The following is a 16,250-nucleotide window of genomic DNA, read 5'->3' as shown; positions in this document are numbered from 1 at the left end:
AAGAGACAAATCATTTTTGAGAATTATCCACAATTATTAAAATGTATTTTCTATGTTTCTGCAAGATTTTCAGTAACTAAGAAACTAAGAACTCTTCTTTGTCTTCCCTTTTTTAATTTTAAACACTATTTTTTGAAAAAATAATCTAAAATGCTTGTTAAAAATGTTCAAAGCGATGGCGAGTAGAATCTCTGTTTTCACAAAATAATATTATATTCTTGACGCTTTAACCATCATAAGTCACAGTCGAATAGCATAGATCTGTGTTCCGGAGCCTTTTGGTTTAATTGAAACATGTTTATTATTTCATAAGGGCTCTTCACTTGAAAGCATAAACGCCTCCATTGGCATCTATCAGTTATCGATAACATTTGTCCCGCGGTTTGTGTCCCCTCTGTATACACCATTTATCATCTAGTTGTCGTTTAGTGCTCGTTACTGTGTGGCTTTTTTGTAAAAGAAGTGATTCGAGATAAGGGAAAGTCGTAAAGTTTGATATATTCGAGGCCTACATTAGACAGAACAGTAGCCCCAGTATGATGCACTGGATTGGAAATAACATGGGTGCCACGTGTTCGGCAGCCCTACCTACAAGAAGTAAACTATTTGACGTTTTTCAATTACCGCGCGTAAATAAACAAGGCTGATGTCAGTGTCAGTGGTCAGGTCTTTATTTTTAGGTGCCTGGGATGGTACCTTTTAAACCCATCTTCTACATCTGCATACAGAGTTAAAAGGAGATTTTGTCTAAAAGTCGTAGGATATCTTTAATAGATATGAACCAGAATACGCTACCGTATCGGAAAGAAGTGGTACACATATTTTTTTTATCAAATTTATAATAAAGCCTAAGTACAGGGTGAACCAAATAACGTTATCTCCAAAAGCAAATTATTGAACAGGACTTCATAAACTCCGTTTTAGAAAATTATAAAAACCATTGATATTGCCATTAGCAATGAATATTTATTCATTAAATTTGGTACAAACTTAATTGAGGTGGCGCAGAATCCAGTGACGTAGTCAGATTTTAAATAATAAAAGTTGCTGACCAATTTTTTGTTAAATTTAACAACGAAAAAAAATAAATAATGAATTGTCTTTGATCATTGAAAATAAATTCAAAAGCCATATAACATATTAAAAAGTTAATGTTAAATATTGTATTGTACAATCAATTTAACTCGCAAAATTCGTTTGCAAAACTCTGAATACGTAGGCTCCTCGTAGCTCGCCTCTACATCTGTAAAGTGTTTACAACGGTGGTCATGGTTACTGTCTCGCAGCAGTAAAAGACTGAGTGGAAGTAGCGCATATTTGTTAAGCAGTTTGGGCTTTGTTTAGTCCGACCGTAACCAAGTAATGTCTATTCACCGCTAATTTTTCTTAATAAACAATTTGCTTAGGTGTGGTGTAAAACTTTGTTACTACTAAACTTTAAATTGATTGTAGCACTTGCAAAAATCAATGGTGCGAGAAATACCAAACTTGTATGAAAAAGTAATAGAAAAGTTTATTTCGGACAAAAGCAGAATAATAGACTTTCACTATAAAAAATAATGTAATAAGTTACTCTTTAGGTATTGCCCTTCCCTTTACATAATTTTTCAATATTTTCGCAATTATTAATATCTTACCCATGAAAATCAAATGTATTTCAAATCAGAAAAATGTGCCTCAATAACGATTGAGTAAACCTTAGATGTTAGCCTTAGACATTAAAAACATGATTTGCTCGCCATATTTTCCATTTATCATTAATTATTTTCCTTTAAAATTTACTGACTTAAAATATATTTTTTGTTTTTTTCGTATCTCTTAAAATAAGCGAGATAATATGGGTGGAATAGTGTACGTTTAAATAGTTAAAAGTGATTATCCTTAGTCGACTGAAAAAGTTACAAAAGATGTGTCTAAAGAGAATCCAGTTTTCTATATACGAGTATAGGTTATTAAAATTTTCTAGAAAGTAACGCTTTTTTTCCTTGCAATTTTTTGTGAGTAATTTTCAAAGAAAACTTACTTAAAGGAAGTACCGTTTTTTTTCCTTGCAATTTTTTGTGATAGTGACTTTCAAACTTAAATAAAGTGATTTTTTTCAGAAAAAAACGGTAGATAAATTAAAAATTTGACAGCAAACTATGAAATATAACAAAAAATTAAAAAAAAATGTCTTCTAGAGCTACCTGACTTTTATATGGTGCTGATTACATTCTGCTAATGGTTAAAGAAAATTATGTTTTAGAAAATTTAATATTTTGAGTTTTTTCAACTGTTTGATAAGTGCATTTCAGATTTAATAAACGTAACTTGAAAATGGATCATTTTGTTGATAAAATGGAAGGTATATTTTGCCACAAATTAATACCATTAGAAATATAATTAATTTATCAAATTTTGAAAATATTCAGTGACGGGTTTTCTATATTATCTCCGCCATAGGTTGACAGATTTGTATCTTAGGTCAGTCCACGTTTCTTACATCTACATCAACCATCTTCAGATATATTTGAACAAACACGGCATTTTCTTCTAAATCCAAAACTGTTTTTTTGTCTAAAATGATCCCGGCAACAACTGAAGTTACAATAAGAAATTGGAAAACACCCTGTATAGTTGCCATTTGTATAAATATGTGCTCATTAATTTTGATGATCATAGTGTTGTTTCAACAAAACGTGTATGTTTCGCATTAAATTTGGATTTATTAGAAATTATAAATGTACTCCTCTGTCAAAGAGTCTCCGCCATAGGAAACGAGCAAATTTTACTACTTGTAGTTAGACTAGGTATTCCTATAATACTCATGAAGCAGCAATACTATTTATGTTTGTATAGTGCAAGTTTATATTTTACTTACACATTTATTAAAATATATCCTTATTTGGAAAACAGTTTTAATAATAATACAAACATAGTTAACACTTTTGTTATAAAACTACATACATAGTTTTCAATATAGATATAACTGGATCATTATTTCCTACTAAAACGATTTAATAGAAAGTCAATTAAGCCAAATGGATTTTTGCTCGTATCAGCACCAAACACATTGCTCATAACAGTCCCGTATTGATTTTATAATCCATCTCTGACATGTAGAACCCTATATTTTTCATGGCTTACTACAAAAAGTTTGAATTGGAAATATTTCAGAATTACCATTTTATAAACGATACAATGAAAGAGTTTCAAATGGAAATTTATTCTGTTACAGGTGGCCACGAGTTGCAAGAAAAAACGCATGTGTGAGCCAAACCACTGGAATGCAGAACCAGCCCCTACAGAAAAGAGGGTACAATGTGTTGGCAGTTTTGCATTTTTGGGGTAAGTACAGCAATATTGTAAAATTTTCGTAGTTAATAATAAGTGCGAATAAATATACCAAAATAATCCATGAATGCAGTAACAATGAATTAATGGACATAGTAACGTATGCAGCAGCTGTTGAAAACTGTACATCTTTATGTACAACGATTTGTATGAACACTTGCAAGCTATCGATGAAGTTAGCGGTTCTAAAAATGTTTCTTCGTATCATTGTAGCAAGTCAGTTGGTATTAAGCAAATAAATATTCTATTTGCAAAACACATTTCTGCTTCTCTTCTTTATTTCTACTTTAAAGGTATTAAGGTAAATGCAGAGTAGAAAAGGATCAGCCATTACTGTGCATGTATATGTGAGGTGTTTTGCATTATATGGAAGAAATAGATCGTTTATTATCAGAATGAGGCTTGGAAAGCTTCACTGAAATTATGCTCATAATTTAACTTCACAATTGACTGAGTCTTAATTTTAATAACTGAATTTAATTTTAAGTCATTGTCGACAGTGATTTTATAATTACTTAATATTGACTTGCTTTTGTAAAATGGTGATAATATAAAAAAATAAATGTTTTATTATTATGTGTTATGTGAAAAACTCCGTCAGAAAGAAGTGCATATGATAACATAACTGTGCTATTTGAATTTTAATTTGTATTTAGACAAATCTATAGAAATACTTTACTTGTCATTTAACCAATATTCCAGATAATATAACTAAAACAAAACATTATTTAAATTTATTATTATCATGTGCATTTAGTACTGATGGAGTTTCTCGCATAATAAGTGAAAACTTTAATTTTTTATAACTAAATATTTAGTATTTTCATTCAAATATGTAAATGCCTTGTTAACCACAAAGAAGTATTTAAGTCTCCTAATACAAATAAATGATTCAATTAGCTCTAATAAATTTTCTACCAATTAAATCTTTCCCTCAGTGCATGTCGTCTGATCCGTTCTGTACGAAGTATTTTATGCTTTTTTTTATAAAATGTTTGAAAATATATACAGGGTGTTAGCAGTTTGACTGCCTTAATTTTAACAGAGAAGACGATAGAATACATTAAAATAAACAAAAAACCGTATATGACATGGGTCCTAAACTCAACCATTTCCCAGAAAAAAATTATCAAAATCTCCAACTTTTATCACTTTTTTGAACTCATTAAATTCAATGATTATGATGTTTTTATAAACCATTAAATATATTAAAAGGATTTATCAACTGTATTTTTTATTTCAAATATCACAGCTTTCTAGTCTTTTTTAATTAATCTAGATTTTTAAAAACATTACAAAAAATCATCTGTTGTGGATAATTTATTGTTGATAACAATGTACATGGGATTTAGGAAAAATGTATATGTTTGAAATCAATTTCGTTTTTATCAAGTCTTTCAAATGTATTCCCTCCTTGCTGTCAGCTGATTGCGACGTTGCCACATTAATCTTCAAGTCAGACAGAAGTGCAATTATTGGTTTCTGTTTCTAATTAATACAGCTGTACTATGTTCAAAACTTACATTAGTTTTACATCAAAAATAAGATAATACTGTGTACTATCTATGGAAAAGTTTTGTTTCACAATTTCTACATTTTTTTTCTCAGTTATGGGCAAAAATAGAGCCGCACCGTCCATCTTCGCCATATAAACCTATGTTGAAATGAACAACTTTTAACAACAATATCTCAAAATCTAGATTCAAAAAAAAATTCAAAAAAATACGACGCACAGAGGGAGCACTGGCTAATACGCTATATATATTTCAAGTACATCTGTGCATTTGAGTAAACCCGATATACCTCCTTAAATAATATTTTTATTTTAAACCATTTCTCTAAGGGTACTCTCGACTTAGCCAAATCGTTTTCAAATTGCATTTGATAAACCGACCCTTAAAGTAAGGATTTAGATCCCACTTAAAATGTATAGAAGTCTCTAACGCATTTCATGAACAACTACCAGTAATGCGAAAATTTAAACGACCACTTTTCGCCCCAAGTTTATTTTTATCCCACTCCTTGTGCCGGGAACCATCTCACTGTTAAGTGCACCATTCCCAATCAGTAATAAAAATCCAAACCGAGAGATTGTCCGAACCGTATAGCTCGTATAACGTTGAACTGCCGTAGATTCATCATTAAAATCCCCGATAATGATTCTCAGTAGCGCAGGGTCCCAATAAGATGTTCTCCAGATGTGAGGGGCTCAGGTCTGACGTTGACCTGGCCGCCACCGACAGATGGAACGTCACGGGGACACTCGAGGCCGTGGCATTCCAGAAAACAAAAACACAGCCCCGGCAATAAACGCGGAGGGGCTGTTTTCGGGAATATTCTTGAGCTTCGCCACTTGAAACCCTACTACAATGGCCCCGTCTCTGGTTTTGCCCCTGCGTTTAGATAAGTTAATTTGTTTTTGAAGAGGTCACTGTACTTGACGTTAATGGTTTGTTGGAATTTCCAACAGCACGGATTCACAAGAAAAAAGCTCGAATTCAACTCAGTCAATAGTAATAACTACAGGCTGAACCAAATTGATTCTCCAGTAATGGAAGGTAGTAGAAGGAAGATACAAATCTTGCTAAAAAGTCAAAAGCTTATTCATATACATCTTCTTTATAGGATACTTGGTGTAACACAAATGCACCAACAAACTTCTAGAGCAGATAGAACTCGGAAAATTGGGGGTATGATATACAGGGTGATTCACAAATGGTGACCAAAAATAAAACCTCATAGTCTTTGGTGAATTTTAAGGGGAGTCTTTCCTATAAAGTTTTTATCTAGGACGCTTCGTTAAAAAGATACAGGGTGTTAAACTTCAAAAAATATTTTAAATTTTTTAAAATAATTTAAAAACTAGTAAGTGAAATAATTTGAAATTGGGCACATTGTCCAAAATCTGGGGGCTTTCCTACAATTTACATGCTCCAGTGGCGGAGATACAGGGTGTCGGTGGCATATTTGTTTAAATAAAATAGTACGCCACTGCTTTACGGTAACAACTATGATTTTCGGATACGTCTTTCAATTTTCTACAAATTACTATTATCTTATGTTTTCCGAAAAAAGACTGATTTTCGAGTAAAACTTAAAAAACCAACTGAAATGACATGACAAGCACTAATCATTTTCGATTATTTATTCGAATAAAGAAATTAATAACATTAGTCATCGTTTTAATGATTTTATTTGAACACAGGCGCGACAGCTTTTTAGTATCGAAAATGTAATTTGTTCGAAATTTATGAAAAGCATTATTTATTCTTTCTTCTAACTGCTCAAGTGTATTAATTTCTTCACTGTATACCAGCCGTTTAACAGCACCTCACAAAAAGAAATCCAGTGGGTTGAGGCCCGGTGTTAATTGTTACCGTAAAGCAGATTATGGACAATGTTTACATAAATACATGTGTCCAATATCAAATTATTTCACTTACTAGTTTTTAAATTATTTAAAAAAGTTAAAAATATTTTTTGATATTTTAACACCCTGTATCTTTTTAACGCAGCGTCCTAGAAAAAAACTTTATAGGAAAGACTAGCTATGTCCTGTACAAATTTAGTTTCGTGCAACTCTCTCGGTTTCAAAAATACAATAGCTATGTGTGTTTTCAGCCACTAAATTTGAATAATTCCAAATATTTCGAATTTTCACCACCAAGAACGGCGGTGACAACCTTTTTAACATTAAGGCGATATTTCGCATCGTATTAGCTATGCCCTGTACAAATTTAGTTTCGTGCAACTCTCTCGGTTTTAAAAATACAATACAATCCACCAAAGAATACGAGGTTCCATTTTTGGTCACCATTTGTGAATCACCCTGTATAAAACTTTTCCTAAAATATTAGGAACGTTTTTCTCATGAAACTGTTTTCAACAAAGAGAAGAGTTTAAACGTAATAGCTTACTTCAGTTTTGAAGAAGTCTTTATATTTGATGTTGACGGTTTGTTGGAATAGCCAGCAATACGAATTCATACTCAAAAATCGAGAATTTAACTCAATTAACAGAAATACTTACAGATTAAACCGAATTGGATCTCCGGTAAATGACGGCAAAAAATGAGTACTTTTTTCGATGAAACTTGATTTTTTTAATCCCTGTGTAATAATATTATGAATATGTTCCGCAAAAAATGTCTTACTATCAACAATTATTTCAAGGTAAAGAAAGACTTATGACCTAACTAGAACAAAATGATCCAACGAGTAACTAATTCAATAGGTCAGCATTACATTTAACTGTAATCTGTTGGCACACCATATTATTTAGAATGTTTAGAGTTTTGCAGTTCAATAAAATCATTTAAGCAATTAATTGTTTTCATATTATCAGCACATAAAAGATACGATTTCATATGGATTTGATATAAATTATCTATTTGAAATGTTTGTGTTTCTTTTTGCACGATAATTACAAAATTCTTCTTTCTTCTTTGCTATCATTTAGTACTTTAGAAAACATAAAGCAAAATACTATAAAAAAAGCTCTCTTTAATATGAAGTTTTCGATTTTGATATTAGAGATACTAAAAAGTCGAGGAAAAAAAATGTAATTAAAATATCAATTGACCCTCCCAAATGTGACGCATATGGTTGCAATTAAAAGATCAGTTTTACGTCAAAAGGTTGTCCGTATAAGAGTAAACACATAACCTAAGTTTGAAAAAACAACAATGTCAAAGGGCCATCTTCAAGGAGCCCTACCTCGCTTAGGAAGCATTTTTGGATAAAAACGATCAAGCAATATGAAATCATCCCTAGATTTTGCTGTCTTCCTGATCCGAATGCTGTCCTCAAAATTCAACGTGCTCAAATAACTTTTGTCCCATTATTAGAAAATCCAATTCTGCCTATTTTAGAAAGTACATAATAGAGCCTGTCAAGTATGTATGTTACTAAAATAGTCTCTTTGTGAATCTATATTAAAATCTTCTGATATGCATAAAATAACACCACATTAATTTCGTCACTGTCATGGTGTTGCATAAGAAAAAACCGAATTGGTATCTATGTCTATAGTAGTCTTCGTGCCGTCGAGCAGTTAACTTGTCTGTGTGTATTGTGCTAGTTTTTGTGAAATAGCCAGCGACTATAAGTTTTTTCAAGTGTTTTATTTTAAAAATTAGCATTCCTATAGACTGCTAAATCATCAGCAAATTTGGGCATAAACTATAATGATATTTTGAGTGCATAATTAGGAATAATATTAGCAGTGTACTTCGCCGAAGCAACTCAGTTTGGAATTTTTTACCCTGCACGGCTGATAAGCTTCCTTTTTGCCGTTTGAGTTTTTGGTACATTTCTTATTATTGTTTACAATGGGCTATGATACATGTACACGGTGCGCGAAAAACATAACACGGCAAACTTCTTCCGTACAATGTACACAGTGCAAAAAGCTTTATCATTCCGGATGCTTGCACACAGCAATACCGGATATAAGTGATTTACCTGGCATTTCTTGGACATGTGACACTTGTGAAAAGAAGCCATCTGGCGTAGACACTAGTATGAATCTTCTTTTGGAAAAGCTAAATAACATTCAGTCTGATATTTCAGAAGTAAAAGATAAACAAAGAGATATTGTCGCTTCATTAGAATTCTATGGAGGCAAAATAGATGACTTTGCTAAGAAGATCATCGAATTTGAAGAAAAAATCGTTGCGATCCCTTCGATGCAAAAAGACATTCAATCAAACAGTAGTGAGTTAACAGAATTAAATGCTCAAGTCGATCATCTCCAACAACAACTTAGAATGAATAACTTAGAAATAAATGGTGTTCCAGAAATTCGGCAAGAAAATATTTTAGAAATTATCAAACAATTGTTTGGTACCCTTGGCATTAATGCTTCCCATACAATTGATACTTGTCATCGGGTGCCGCATAGAAATTCGAATAACAAACATCCAAAGTCCATTATAGTGAAACTATACAGTCGATCAGTGAAGGATGCCATTCTTGGTTCTATTCGAAGTCGCAGAGGTATTACAGCAGAAGAAATAGGTTTTAATGAATGCAAGAATAAAATTTTTATCAATGATCATCTTACCCCAAAAAATCAATTACTATATAAGACTACACGTGACATCTGTAAGACTAAAAAGGCACACTGTTGGACTAGAGACTGCAAAATTTTTGTCAAACATCCTAAAACTGAAAAAAATATTGAAATCTCAAACGAAGACACGCTGCGTAAAATATTTAATGGCCTGTGATTGTTTCTCTCTATCTATAATTTTTTAAATAATAAGAAATCTACCCAATTTTTCCAAATTCGATTTTTCTGTTGCATATCAAAATGTACGAGGGCTTCGTACAAAAACAGAAAATTTCTTGCTGTCAACCATTCCAAGGACAACAGACGTGATTTGTGTGACTGAAACTTGGTTAAATGATAATATAAATTCTTTTGAACTTTTTGATAATAAATATAATGTTTTTCGTAAAGATCGTGACAGGCTTTCGAGTGGTAAGTTGGATGGAGGTGGGGTACTCATTGCAGTTGCCAGCCAGTATGAAGCAATGGAAAGATCTACTTGGTCCTGTAACGGGGTGTGCGAAGATCTGTGGGTGAGCATTACGCTAAGCAAAACAAAAAGTCTTCACATGTGTTGTGTATACGTTCCACCTCACGCGAGTGTTGAAAATTTGAGGGCTCACTTATTAAAAGTTACTGAAATAGTGCAGAATTTTAAAGATGACTATTTTTTAGTTGTAGGTGATTATAATATTGCGGATATTGTTTGGAATTACGATAATGTAAACAAATCTTACACTGCTTTAAACACAACTAACGGCTTTGGAGAGTGCCTTGTCGATTCTTTTAATTTTCTAAATTTTTATCAATATAATGGCATTCATAACATAAGAGGTAACCTTCTTGATCTCGTTTTCAGTTCAATAAATGACGTTACAGTAGTGGCCTCAGATTTACCTTTTGTACCTGAAGACGTTTATCATAAATGCATTGAAATTTATTTTTCTGTGGATGTTCATAATTCAAATCTAGGATTTAAAAAGTCTTTTTGTAAGTTAAACTTCTTTAAAGCTAATTATGAGCTCATTAACAGTGAAATAGAAAAAGTTAATTGGGATAATGAATTTTTTAAACTGAATGCTGAACAATCCACAATGGTTTTCTATAATATAATAAATGGTATAATTTCGAAATTTATTAGTAAGAAAAATATAAACTATAAATTCCCTGTATGGTATTCGGTCCAAACTAAGAATTTGTTAAAGGAAAAATCTAAGCTACATAAACGCTGGATTAAATATAAAAACATAATCGATTATCAAGAGTTTTCTAGCGTTCGTAAGCAAGTAAAATTATCTATTAAAACTGACTTCAAAAATTATGTTAATAGAATAGAATCTGATGTCGTCTGTAACGTTAAAAATTTCTGGTCCTTTGTATCCAACAGGCGTCGTTGTAAAACTGTTCCTAAATTTATACATTTAAATGACAAAGTATATTCGACAGATATAGACATTGCCAATGCGTTTTCTCAGTATTTTGGTTCCGTCTTTGAGCCCTCTACATCATCATCCAACGTTCGTCCCGTTACTTCGGTAAACGCAGTGGTCATTAATACTATAACTGATGTGGAGGTAAAGAAGCAAATAAATGAATTGAATATAAACAAAGGGGCTGGTCCGGATGGCTTACCTCCTATATTCATAAAATCTTGTGTAGATTCTATTTATTATCCCTTGTTAATTATTTTCAACAAATCATTATCGGAGGGCATCTTTCCCTGTGCTTGGAAACGTGCTCAAGTTGTTCCTATTTTAAAGGGAGGTAATAAAAACAGTGTGTTAAACTATCGTCCAATATCCATGCTTTCGGTACCGGGTAAAATTTTTGAAGCCATAGTAACAAGTGAAATATTCTTTAAAACAAAACATCTTATTAGTGAGCATCAGCATGGTTTTTTCCAAGGTCGTTCAGTTGCGACAAACTTAATTTCATTTGTGCAATCGACTATTGATAGTATGAGTAATAGGAAGCAGGTTGACGCAGTGTACACTGATTTTTCCAAAGCCTTTGATAAAATTCATCATAACACACTCTTGGTAAAATTGGAAAACATCGGTGTACATGGCAACCTGCTCCGATGGGTAACATCTTACGTTCAAAACAGGTCACAGTGTGTTAAAATTAACAATGTTACATCATCTTACATAAATATAACCTCAGGAGTACCCCAAGGGTCACACCTAGGACCGCTGCTTTTCTCGCTTTTCATATATGATATTGATCAATGTTTCATGTATTCTAATTATTCTCTATATGCAGATGATTTGAAAGTCTATAAAACAATTAATGATATAAATGACTGTATCAATTTTCAATCCGATTTGTGTAGATTTCAGAACTATTGTAAACTCAACAAATTGTACCTTAATATTGATAAGTGCCATTACATAACATTTTCTAGACTAACAATAAATTATCTGTTTCCTTATCATATTAACAATACGTTACTTACCAAAGCCAAATCTGTCAAGGATTTAGGTGTTATGCTGGATTCAAAACTTGTATTTGATACACACATTGAAAATATCACTAGAAAAGCATATAGGAACTTGGGCTTTATTGCTAGAAATACTAAATCGTTTACTAAACCGGCATCCGTTATATCTTTGTATAATTCTCTCGTTCGTAGTCACCTTGAATTTGCTGGTATTGTGTGGAACCCAAATTATGTTAAATATATAGAACGGATAGATAAAAGTTCAGATAAAATTTATTAACATGTTAAACTACAGGTTTAATAGGCATCTGCATTATAGACCTTATGAAATCAACTTAAAATACTATAGAATATTAAAATTATCCTCTCGTAGATTAATATCGTACGTTTTATTTTTATACAAACTCCTAAATGGTAATATTGACTGTAATTATATTTTAAGTAGGCTCAATTTTAACATAAAGCTTCGTACAACAAGATCAACAAACTTATTTTATTTAAATGTAAATCCTAATAATTATAGTTGTAATTCACCTATTACTTTAATCCAGAAAAACTACAACGAGTATTTCAGTCACATAGATTTGTTTGATAAATCATTTAATCAAGTCAGGCGCTGTGCTATTGATGTTTTTTGTTAAAAATTTATTGTCTTTTTTATGTTTTTTAGATTATATCTTTTTTCCTTAGATATTAGTTTCTTTATCACATATGAACATTTTTTCTTTTTTACACATAAGTACATACGAGTATGTTTCTTCTCTTTTTCTGTTTGTATGCAATGCACATAGTTATATGGTTAATGTAATCTTAGGTGGTATCCTATAATTGGAATTTCTATAGAAATTCTGTTGGATTCCCTTATTTGTAAATAAATAAATAAATAAATAAATGTCTCTGGAATGTGGTGCTCGGTTGTAATTTTTTACTTTTCCGGAATCTTCGAAGATGAAGTTGTGGTCGAATATAACATTTTCACGTGATGGCCTTGTAGATCGGAAGGTTCGTTGAAGAGCTGTTTAATTGCTTTTACTTAGTTAGCTTGTATAACAGCAGGCCGATTTGGTGATTCGCATGTAGGGATTCTGGAATGTATGTAACTGATAGAAAAACGGCTAAGTGAGGAAAATTTTCGACCTAACTTAATGTCCCATTTAACCTTTCCTCTACTTCTTATAGTTTCCGAGACCTCAATTCATACATCACCAAAATGGCCATCCTGATATATTAAAATCATTCTCGAAAAGGGTGCCACTAAAAATCAAAGGTAACCTAACATATCTGACCTTTTCCGTTCCAAAAGAAAATGTAATTTTCTTTAAAATTGATGCTTACGTTGTACTCGTACGTTTTCAGTGGGTAATGTATCCTTGTTTGCGAATTTTTTGGTAAGAAGACGAAATAATCTATAGGATACAAATCAGGACAAACAGAAGACTTCAGTAAAATCTGAAAAATTGTATAATGCGTCAAGAAAAAACTTTTCGTCCGAATTGACGATAAAAAAGCGATTACAAAGAAGACACAATGCTACTCCTCGGGCCCTCCTCCATGTTGGACGCGTGACATCCTCGTCACGCGTCATCTCGCTTCCTGGAAAGGAAACGGCGGAAACTGGCAGCGGCCATAATGGTGCACGCCGATGCACTTAGTATTCACGTTAGACGAGCTACCTGTCCGTTTGATAGCTGTTCGTTTCCCTGCTGCGAGCATTATTGTCACGTCTGGGTGTAACGAGGCGACCGGCAGGCGTTAGACGACAAGCTGATAGAAAAAATTGCTTCCTCTTTCCTACTCGAGGAAGTGTCCGCTGCATGGAAATGTAGACCGCGATCGGTGGTGCCACTGATGTAAGTCTGGGCAGTGAGTCGCCGCCTCCAAAGAAGGTGCCTAACTTCAAGTGAATATCGGCGAAAAAAGGCAGTTTCAATATCCAATTAATTTTTTTGGGAGGATTGATACGAAGATGGCTCATTGATAGAACTTTGAATTTGAACTTTCGAAATCAATCAAAATTTTTACAGTAGCTTAGAAGAACGAAATGTAATTGAATTTCAATTTAAAAAAGGAATACTTTTAATTAATATCTTTAGCGCGAGTTAATAGCTCAAGTATAACTTATTTATTATATAAAAATGTTATAACATTGAAAAAATAGCTTACAAAATTACTTATTTAGACTTTTCTTACGCGTTGGTCCGAAATTTTTTACTTAAATCCAATTTAATTTATATATCCATAGATTGAAATCTATTTAGCTCATTGTCAGTAGTAGAGAAATTCAATTTAGACTGTGCAATGGATCAAGATTAAAACTAACGTCTATAATGTAAGTATACAGAGTGATTTGTTTAAAAGTGAAGAAAAAAAATCCGGTTTTATTCAACCAAGCCACGAAAATATGAGTACGTGATTCAGTTAGTAATGATTTAAAAAAATATATGTATAGCACATTGCTGTCATCAAGTCGAGTGTGATATTTCTTTGTTTCTTTGCACACATTTCTACATCCAAATGTGGATGTGCCATTGTACAACAAAACAACTGCTATTCTCTTTGTCCTTCATGAAAACACAATAAACCACATAACTTTCGCAATGATTTTATTGAATTATTTATCACTTCATTTCTGCATTGTGAAAAAATGCAGCACTAACAAGATTCGACATGTTTAAGTCTTAATCGACAAAATGTTATTTTGTCCAAAAATACCTTTGAATTGGGAAACGGTTCCAATTTTCGCCACATTTGTTTACACATGCAGTATCACGAATGTATGAAATCATTGAAAAGCTGTTCGGACTGCTGAAATAATTGCTTTAGATGTTTCGAAATCAAGCGCATTGGCCTACAGCCTCGCGTTTTATGGGGATATAAAAAGCTGTCAAGCAGTAAACAAGCAATCAGTTCTCAGCCCATCACCCACAAACCCTAATTACCAGGAAATCAAAAATCCTACGACTATGTCTCACTTACTTTTGAAAACGGCACAACGACGCCAGTTAAATCGAATTTATCACTTGGGGCTCCAGTAATAATCACTTGTCGAACGATAATAAACGTCACATAATGGAAACAGACAGTCGTCCGGCACGGCAACTAAAAAATATTTATGACGATCGCCAATAATAATACAATAAAGAAAAACAATAAAAGATCGGGAGGGGTGGGAGACAGAAATGGCGACAGCGGAGACGTGACGAGCAGGCTTAAGACCGATAATGCGACGCAGGTCCGTACCCCGGGATTTTTGAGAACCCCTCGTGACTTGTTTACTAATCAGGCACAGTACGTTTTGATACATATAGTTTGTTCGTGCATGATATTGGGTATCCGGCAGCACTAAGTGAAAAATCTACGGGTTTTCTCATAAAAATAATAATACAACCTCCTATAGCACTTTTGCGTAGTTACATAACCTTAAAGTGAATATAATAATGAACCTTTAAAGAGTTTAATTGATAAAAAATTTATTATAACTTTTTATGTGCAGTTTCTTCAAGGCTCCATGACAGCTGTCAATGGTTGAACAATTTCAGGGCTTGTTAACATGTAATTGCTTTCGATTTTTTGACTTTTCGAGAAATATATCTCTCCTCTTCAGAAGAAACTTGTAAAAAGCATATGAAGACCTTTAGTTGGTATTTATATTTGCTGTCTGCACTGGTTTATGTCGTTCCAGTGTATGGCTTATAGTCACTGGTACGTGTGGTCGTTGATTTTTGGGGATCCAACTCCATCCAATTCGTCTCCATGTTACAGGTAGTTCCATTCCCAAGTCTTATCTCTATTCTTCTGAATTTCTATTGCTCCCTGTAGTATCTTGGCCAAAATCTTCTATATCTGACTAGAATTCTGGTTCGTATCCTGATTTTTCTTTAAGTGATACTTGCGCTCCTTTAACCTTGTATTGAGGTGACTTCTTGTTTGTCCAATATATACAGTTTTGCTATATATGGAATGTGGACATTGGAGCTCGTGTCCAGTGTGGTTCCTTAAGGTGTAACCTACCTTCTCAGTACATCATTGCATATAAGCCAAATGCGTTCTGACTTTTTCCTTGTCCTTTTTGGTCTGATGACTCGTTCAGTATTCCATATATCAATTTCCTCTAGGAACAAATCGCTCCATGTACTAATGTGTTAACGATACTTTGTTTCTGGACATGGTGGTGATGTGACAGCATTCAGATATCTCTGCGTATGAGCTGGCGTTCTGTAAACGCTATGTCCCAAGGTGTAGTTTGTTTTTTTCTTCATGAATCTAATATCTAGTGGTGTTCCATTGATGTGCTTCAAAAATCCTTCATATTGTTATATCCATGGGGCCAGGTAATTAATCTATTGTCCACATATCTGAACCAAAACGTTGGCTTTAGAATTATCTCAATGGCCTTGTATATATTTGCTGAAGATTGTCATAAAGA

General features: G+C 32.9%; 1 protein-coding gene across 3 annotated transcripts in view; it reads right to left on the bottom strand.

Annotated features, from left to right (window-relative positions):
• LOC108905746 (phosphoinositide 3-kinase adapter protein 1) overlaps nt 1–16,250 on the bottom strand; it is a 140,464-nt gene that overhangs the window by 51,864 nt on the left and 72,350 nt on the right. The window lies entirely within an intron of this gene.

The sequence above is a fragment of the Anoplophora glabripennis genome, unplaced genomic scaffold, assembly GCF_000390285.2.
Source record: "Anoplophora glabripennis isolate ALB-LARVAE unplaced genomic scaffold, Agla_2.0 scaffold31, whole genome shotgun sequence".
In the NCBI taxonomy this organism is placed as follows: domain Eukaryota; kingdom Metazoa; phylum Arthropoda; class Insecta; order Coleoptera; family Cerambycidae; genus Anoplophora; species Anoplophora glabripennis.
Note: the sequence above shows the minus strand (reverse complement) of the source record. Positions and strands in the feature narration are given on the sequence as shown.